The sequence below is a fragment of the Pseudorca crassidens genome, chromosome 10, assembly GCF_039906515.1.
Source record: "Pseudorca crassidens isolate mPseCra1 chromosome 10, mPseCra1.hap1, whole genome shotgun sequence".
Classification (NCBI taxonomy): Eukaryota; Metazoa; Chordata; class Mammalia; order Artiodactyla; family Delphinidae; genus Pseudorca; species Pseudorca crassidens.
This window is the reverse complement of record NC_090305.1, coordinates 11,451,181-11,458,647: the sequence shown is the minus strand read 5'-3', so window position 1 is coordinate 11,458,647 and position 7,467 is coordinate 11,451,181. Positions and strand designations below refer to the sequence as shown.

General features: G+C 50.1%; 1 long non-coding RNA gene across 1 annotated transcript; it reads left to right on the top strand.

Moving 5' to 3' along the window:
- Window positions 1–1,368: 1,368 nt before the first annotated feature.
- LOC137232966 (uncharacterized) lies at window positions 1,369–4,775 on the top strand. Its single transcript, XR_010947254.1, has 3 exons — window positions 1,369–1,533; window positions 1,823–1,917; window positions 4,244–4,775. It is a non-coding gene; the product is annotated as an uncharacterized lncRNA (long non-coding RNA).
- The last annotated feature ends 2,692 nt before the right edge of the window (window positions 4,776–7,467 follow it).

Below are 7,467 nucleotides of genomic sequence, written 5' to 3'. Positions count from 1 at the left end.
CCGGCTATAAATCACAGTTCCTACCGCCCCCCCCCCCCCCGCCCCTTCTCAGGTTCCATACTTCGCTAGAATGGCTCACAGAACTCAGGAAAAGTTAAGTACTGTTACCAGTTTAGTATAAAACCCACAACTCAGGAGCAGCCAATGGAAGAGATGCGTAAGGCAGGGGATGGGGACACGGCATCCTCCCAGCACTTTCATGTGATCACCAACCTGGAGACTCTCAGAACCCATCATTTAGGGGTTTTTGTTATGCAGGCTTGATTGGCCAAATCACTGTCCGTTGGTGATTGAAGTTAACCTCTAGCCTTCCTTACTTCCCCGGAGGTTGGGGGTAGGACTGAGAATTCCAATCCTCTGGCCATCAGCCCCCATCCCCGGGGCTATCTAGGGGCCCACCAAATGCCACCTCATTAGCATAAACTCAGGTATGGTTGAAAGGGGTTTATTAGGAATAACCAGAAAAGCTCCTATCACTCAGGAAATTCCAAAGGCTTTAGAAGCTCTGTGTCAGGAGCCTGGGAGAAGATGAAATGTCTATTTCCTACTGTATCACAGTGCATTCATTTCATCCTTCCAACAAGCCTATGGTGTCAGTACTATTCCTACTGGGGCTGGGGAAACTAAACTCAGAAAGTCACCCAGCTAGAGGAGCCCATAGAACTGGAATTTCTATCAGGTAGCCTGACTTCAAGTGCATGCTGTTAACTGCTAAATTTTGTTGGTTTATTGATTCCACGGCCTCTTTCTTTATCACAGAAATAACAGGGACCATTCGTTCACTCAGTTAACAAACATTTATCGAGTGTGTGCTTTGAGCTGATTCTGAAGAATGAACAAGCGTTAGAAGGCTTACAGGAGAAGGAGGATACGATGCTCTAACAACAGAGAGAAAAACCTGGTGCCTTTTACTTTAACCTTTTTATTTTGAAATAAAGATCAATTTATAGGAAGTTGTCAAAAGAATGTCAGGGAGTTCCCGTGCACCCAACAGCCCTTCTCTCCTGAAGCTGGCGGTGAAACGGGAGTCCCCCTAAAACCAAGTTCCTCTGCTGAGTTTGTGATTAATCTCTCTACCCAAAACTTCATTCCCTTTCTTGTCCCACCCCCTGTTCCCTTCAACATGGAGGAGTATCACAGAAAAAGGGGGCCTTCCCGGGTACAAAAGCCCCTCCACGCGTGTCCCTCCCCCCAACGCACACTCTAGTTTGTAGAAACAGTACTTAGTCTCTCAGGACTTCCCAGAGGTCCAAAGAGCCGATTCAAGCCCTTACTAATTAGGGATGTGAGGGAATGTAGAAACAAAGGAAAAACAGTCAAGGAACAACCGTTCGGCGAGAAAACAGAGTCCTAGCTCCTCCTCAGGGATGTACATAATAATCTGACGTGTGTCTTTGTGTTGTTCTGCAGGCACGAAGGCCCTCACCCAGGTGGAGGATGGTGACTCCATGCTGAGACCCCAGACTTCTGTTAGAACCTTCCTAAGTGTGGATTTGCAGAGCTGAAAGGGAAGAGAGAGGATGTGGACAGCGGGTGAGAATACGTGGCTGTGGAAGGGGTGCAGGCGATGGCCACCCTGACCTGCGACCTATGACCTAGGCCAGTCTTCCTCCGCCCCTTGCTGGGCACTGCCTCTCGAGCTGCTGCCCCTCGATCACGGGCTTCCCAGCTTTGCTGCTCTCCTCCCCGCCCCCCCCGCCCTCTGGCCCATCTAACTGTGGAAACAATTGCGAAGGATTATTGTATCGGGGTTTTATATAATATGGAGTGAAGTGTGGAGCACACCCTTACAGTTTGTCTCATTTTCTTCCTGTCACTGAAGCAAAGTATTGAGAAGAGGAAGTCATTTTACAGTTGCCGCAGCTGCTACTGAATTTAGATTGGAAAAATGATTTGCGCGAGCAAAGTGGCGATCAGGTAAGTCCCATGAATTTGTTCCTTAAAAAAATGTGTTTGTTAGAGAGAGGACGGGACCAGGGAAGGAGCTTTGCCAGCTTCTGTGCGCCAACCTCAGAGACGCACTGGGCTGATAGGAAAGGTGAAGGCCTTTCAGCCCTTCTGTGTCTGATAAAACCCTTTCCCTTTTCTCCATCTCATTTAATCCTCGCAGTGAGAAGGGTACGGTCGCCTAGGGGTTACAGTATGGCCAGCTTATAAATACAGAGAATGAAAGATACACAGCTAACAGGGAGAGGGTCCATCTCCAACCCCTGAATGCACCTAAGAGCCTCTGCTCTTCGGATGACCCTTTGAGTGTATGTGGTCCCACTAATCTTCAGATGAGATTCACACTTTGAAGAGAAGCAGGGAATTTGCCATTTATTTGCCATTTATTTCATGCTCATTTTGTGCCAGGAACAGGGAAGGGGTGGCTTACGTTAGTTAGCTCATTTAATCCAAGACCTGAGAACACCAGGACCCAAGAACAAAAGCCTTCTGCAGGGCTGGATTTTAATAAGACAGGAAATGATCACAGTTGCTTTCGGAGGCCTGGGCTTCGCTAGGACGGAGTCTTTCTCCTCCTTCTGAGCTGCCTGCTCCCGGGAGATAGAAGCTCCACTCCTGTTGCTGTTTATTAAGTCAGGGCTGGGCCTTGCACGCTGGGGCCCATGTCTCCATGAGCTTCTGCAGCCCCTGGTAGATGTGAGGCCCCTGTGACTTGCTGCAGCTACTCCCCCATCATGGGCCCTTGTCCTGCAGGCTCACCAGGACCTCCAGGCCCTGCGGAATCTCTACCAGGTGTTTCCAAGAGCGCTCAGGAGTGTCCCGCAGGTGCTACTGACAAGGCTGGCCCTACTCTGGGCCTGCTCTGCCTTGTCTCCTGGGGGCTGGGCCCCTGGGTGTCTGTGCTCAGCACTTCTCTGTGAAGGGACTGCCTATTCTGAGCAGCAAGTGCCCCATGTTTCTCAAAGTTTCAGCAACACGGCTTCTTCCGGAACGCCTGGTCACCTTCTGTCACCTTAGGACACAGTTTCGAGTGCCAGATCCTCGTGAGAAGGAACTCTGACACCCGGGGTGCTTGACTCACGCCCCTGAATGACCCCAAGTTCCAGGCGGGGACTCAGGGTCAACCCACCTCTCTGCAGATGGCCGTGGCTGCTTACTGGGTCAAGCTCAAGGGCCTGGCTCCTTCCGGGCTCTGGGCGAGGTCTCTCTATACTATTAATAACTGATAGGGGACTGTCAGTTATTTATACCCCCCTCGATACTAAAATGTGAGTCACTGATAAAAAGCAGTCAGCCATTGTTGATTATCCACACTGTGCCAGGCCCGATGCTGGGAGCTGTACGCACGTTACCTGCTTTTAATCCCCAGAATGACCTGAGATGCACCATTTACCACCCGTGGGGTCAGAGGTCAGTGGGAGCCGGTGGCGCAGGATGTCCAGGGAAGTGTGACTGCACCTTCTGTGCCTCAGCGCTTCATCTATAAAATGAGCCGTTAGACCAGATGTTCTTTAAAATCCTTTCTGACTCTAAAACTCACTTCTGTTGCCTTTCTAAGGAATATCTACAACCTCACAAAAGTCAAAACTTAAGCCCCCAAAAGATGCAGGGCTGATTGTAGAAACACCTCTAATATCTACATATCATTATATCCGTGGGTTATTATTCTGAGGAGGGAGTTGTTTGAAACTGTCTGCTACGGTTATTTTTAAATTTCAAGTCAAAAAGCTCACCTTGGACTGGCTTAACAAATAGGGGACTTCCTGGCTCATCTCTGAAAGGTCCAGTGCTGGCTGGGCTTCTGCTCTTTCTGTCTACAATCTGCAGGTTTTGCGTTTGCCCTTGGTTCACCTTTGTCCTCACACAGGGCTCCTTCATTGGCAGGCCGGTCATCCAAAGCATCAGGGGCTTGCTGTCGTCGAGGGAGAGATAGCACTGCTTCCATAGTCGTTGAACAGGTTTTACTTTCACACGGGTTGGTTCGTCCCTGAACTGCTCTAAATAAATACTAAGAGTTGATTGGCATGGGCCTAGGTTATCATCCATACTTAAACCAAGCACTGTGGCACAAGGGATAATATTTTAGGGATTGCTAGATGCCAATCGGAGTCTATTCCTTAGATCTGGGGGTAGATTCAGTCCTACCCAAGACTCCCGGATGCTGGGCAGATTCTCCAAAGGAAATTCTGGGTAGCGTGTCAGTCAGGACAGAACGTGTTATGCTGCAGTAGTAAACAAACCCCCCATCTTAGTGATTTGAAACAATAGAGACATTTCTTGCTCAAATTTGATGCAGATCCAACAGGAAGGCCCTGCTCAGGGGGGTCATTCCCAGGCCCAGGCTGATGGAGGCTCAGTCTCGGCACGAGCTTTCGCTGTGAGTGTGGTGCGGGGGAGAGCTGGAGAGACCGGCGCCAGCAGATACATGTGTCCACCTGGAAACGCCAGGCACCACTCCTGCCCACTTTTCACTGGGGAAAGCAAGCCAACTAGATGTCTGTCTTCAAGGGGGCAGGAAAGTGCAGTCCACCTGCAGGCCTGGACAGAGAGGAGAGCTGTGTCGATGAACAGCAATGACGTCTGACACAGCAGGAACCGATGCAGATAGGTCATCAACAAATACTCAAGGCGATACTTCTGCAATTGTAACAGAAGGATTTAAGGGGTGGCTGTGATACACTTGGAAAGAGCACCAACTTAGAGGCCGAGCACCTGGGCTGGAGTGTGATTGAAATTTGCCAGCTCTGCGTCTCTAGGCAAGGAATCTTTGAGCATCGGTTTTCTCAACTATAAAAATAGGGATGACAGTATTCATCATGCAGAGTCTTTATGTGGTCCAATGAAATAATGCATGTGAAAGTACATTGCACATTTGTAACTGCTGTGTGCTGTGTAAGAATTCTTGTAACTTTTCTTTGACTTCTACTTAAGTAAAACCTTAACATCAACACTTGTCAGTTCTGGAATGAGCTTTGGGAAGGCAATTGCTGACTCTGCCTTTGGACTTCTGTTCACCAACCTGACCCTACGCTACTCTCCGCAAATGTAGGATGATAGAAATGGTTCTGATTTTCCAAATAGTCTCCTGGGGGAAAATGTTCCTCTCTCTCATTTGTGCTTTTATTTCACACTGTGTCAGCAGTCTATTTCCTCACAGATGATATATAGTTTTAATTCTGTAAAGGTTTTGGTAAAGTGAGGACTCTGAACTCTCCAAGAGGGGCAGGTGGGCTGGAACATGGTATGATGGCGAAGGTTGCTTCCTGAAGCATGAAGATCTGGGTTCCATTCAGGGTTTTGCTACCTGGGAGCTGTCGGACCCCAGGCAAATCCCCCAGTCAATTCAGCCTCATTTTGGTAATATGTAAAGTGCAGATAAAAATTCCAGCCCCATCTTCCACTGAGGATTTTTGAGAGGATAAAGGAATTAGTGTTCCCATTATATATCCCCAAATATTCATTGAATACTTTCAAGGTGGGAACCAGGCACTGAGCCAGGTGCCGAGGGTAAATCAGTTAACTGGACGTGCAGGATGCCAGCATGTGTGCGAGGCCCGTTTGGTTCTCTGGGGGGAGGCTGGGGGGCCTAACCTCATGGGTCTCGAGCACTCTGGCTGTTGTGTGTACTTTAGACATGGCAGTATGTGAGGTGGGAAGGTGGGGAGAATTCAGGGGAAGATGGGCGCCCCCAATGGGTCACACTGACTGCTCCCCTCCAGTTCCCCCTCCCACTTTCGGTAGGTGGTAATAGGGGTGGGTGGGGACCCAGTGATGGGAGAGCAGAGAGTGAGTGTGAGACAAGGGTATTCATCCTGAGGGCCCTGACGGGCATATGGCAGCGTCCTCGGCGTGGTGGCTTACCTGTACAGGTAGTAAAGGAATGCCCTTCTGGGGTTTTGTAAAACGTTCTTTCGACCCAGTTTCCCAGTTTGGGGGGAGCAAGGGGCGAGTTTTACAATAGTCTCTTCCCTGGAAGTCGTGTCACCCCACCTCCTGAGTAAGTATTGTGCCTTCTGCTCTCGCGGAGCGCTCCAGGGAGGTCTCCATCCCTTTGCGGCTCTGAATCAGCCGCTGCTCCCCTGATGGTTTTGCTGGAGCAGGGCTTAGGGTGAGGGCTCGTTAGATAGTGCCTGCGAATCATCTGGAGTTCCTTGGAGACGGGCGCCTCTCGATGTATTATTAATAGGGGCGAGCACAGTGTTTCCAAACAAAGACACGCCTACTTAAATACCTGGGGTCTGGGGGAGGGAGGGCAGAAGGGAGGGCTGGAAAGCAGACCCAGCCAAGAGAGCCCATCCTTCGGGAAGGCCTTCAGCCCCGTCACGTGATCTCCGGGGTGGCGGCCGTGGGCAGGGACTGTCAGTATGACGTGGATAGTTGTGGAGCATCCCCTCAACAGGCAGTACTCGTGTGGACAGTGCGGACAGGGCACTGGTCTGTGACGGGGCCTCTGAGGAGGGAAATCAGTTAGTCTGGCCAGGCTGTGCCCCCAAGGGTGGTTTCCAATCGAGGAGACTGTACCAGCTTCCAGGAGCACTGCCTGCGCCGGCATTCCCCTGAGACAGATCCCTCTGCTTTAGCTGGTGCTGTTTCCTAAGAGAAGCAGGGAGATGACCTTCCTGGATTAAGCCCTGCTCCTCCCAAAGGCTGGGGTGCACCCCATGCAGATTTCAGTATCGAATGGCTGGATCATTAAAGGACTGATCTGAGGAGGCCAACTCCTATTGTTATGGAGTCAAAGCTCGTTCTGCTCACCGCACGGCAGGCCGGTAAATCAGAGACGAGGTGTTGAGGAAAGGAATATGACTTTATTCGGAAAGCCGGCAGACTGAGAAGATGACAGACTAATGTCTCAAAATAACCATCTTATCAGGGTCTGGATGCCAGTTTCTTTTATAGAATCAGAGAGAGAAATAAAGTAAAAAGGCAGAATAGAGAGGGAGAGGTGGGGAGGAAGTAAAGTAAAAAGGGCCATCAGTCTTGCAAAACATCTCCTGGGGAGGGGATGTGTTAATTTCTTCCTTCTTGCAGCTATCCACAGGTGGACAGGGTCAGGATGTTTCCCTGAACAAAGGCACTTTGGTTTAACATTCAGGCAGAGGGGCAGGGTTCCCTGAGTCAGGTCATGTATCATTATAATCACAAAAGCAACAAAAAGCAAAGGTTAAAGTCAAAGAAAGAGATCCAGCATGGAGTCCGACTTAGCTCTTCCCTGTTACACTATGTTAGGGGTTGTGACTCCCCTCCCACTGGAGGATTTAGCTCAGAGACCTCGAACCACTGTCCCTGCTGATCCCTGTAGCTGCTCAGGTGGGTGGGTACCCAGGGCATCCCCAAAAGATATGTTGACGTCTGTTATGGGCTGGAGGTTTGTGTCCCCTGAAAACTCATATGTTGAAGCCCTAACCACGCCCGCCCCCCCCCCCTCCAGTGTGATGGTGTTTGGGGATGAGGTGTTTGGGAGGGGATCAGGATTAGATGAAATATGAGGGCGGGGCTTTTGTTACCGAACACAATTGT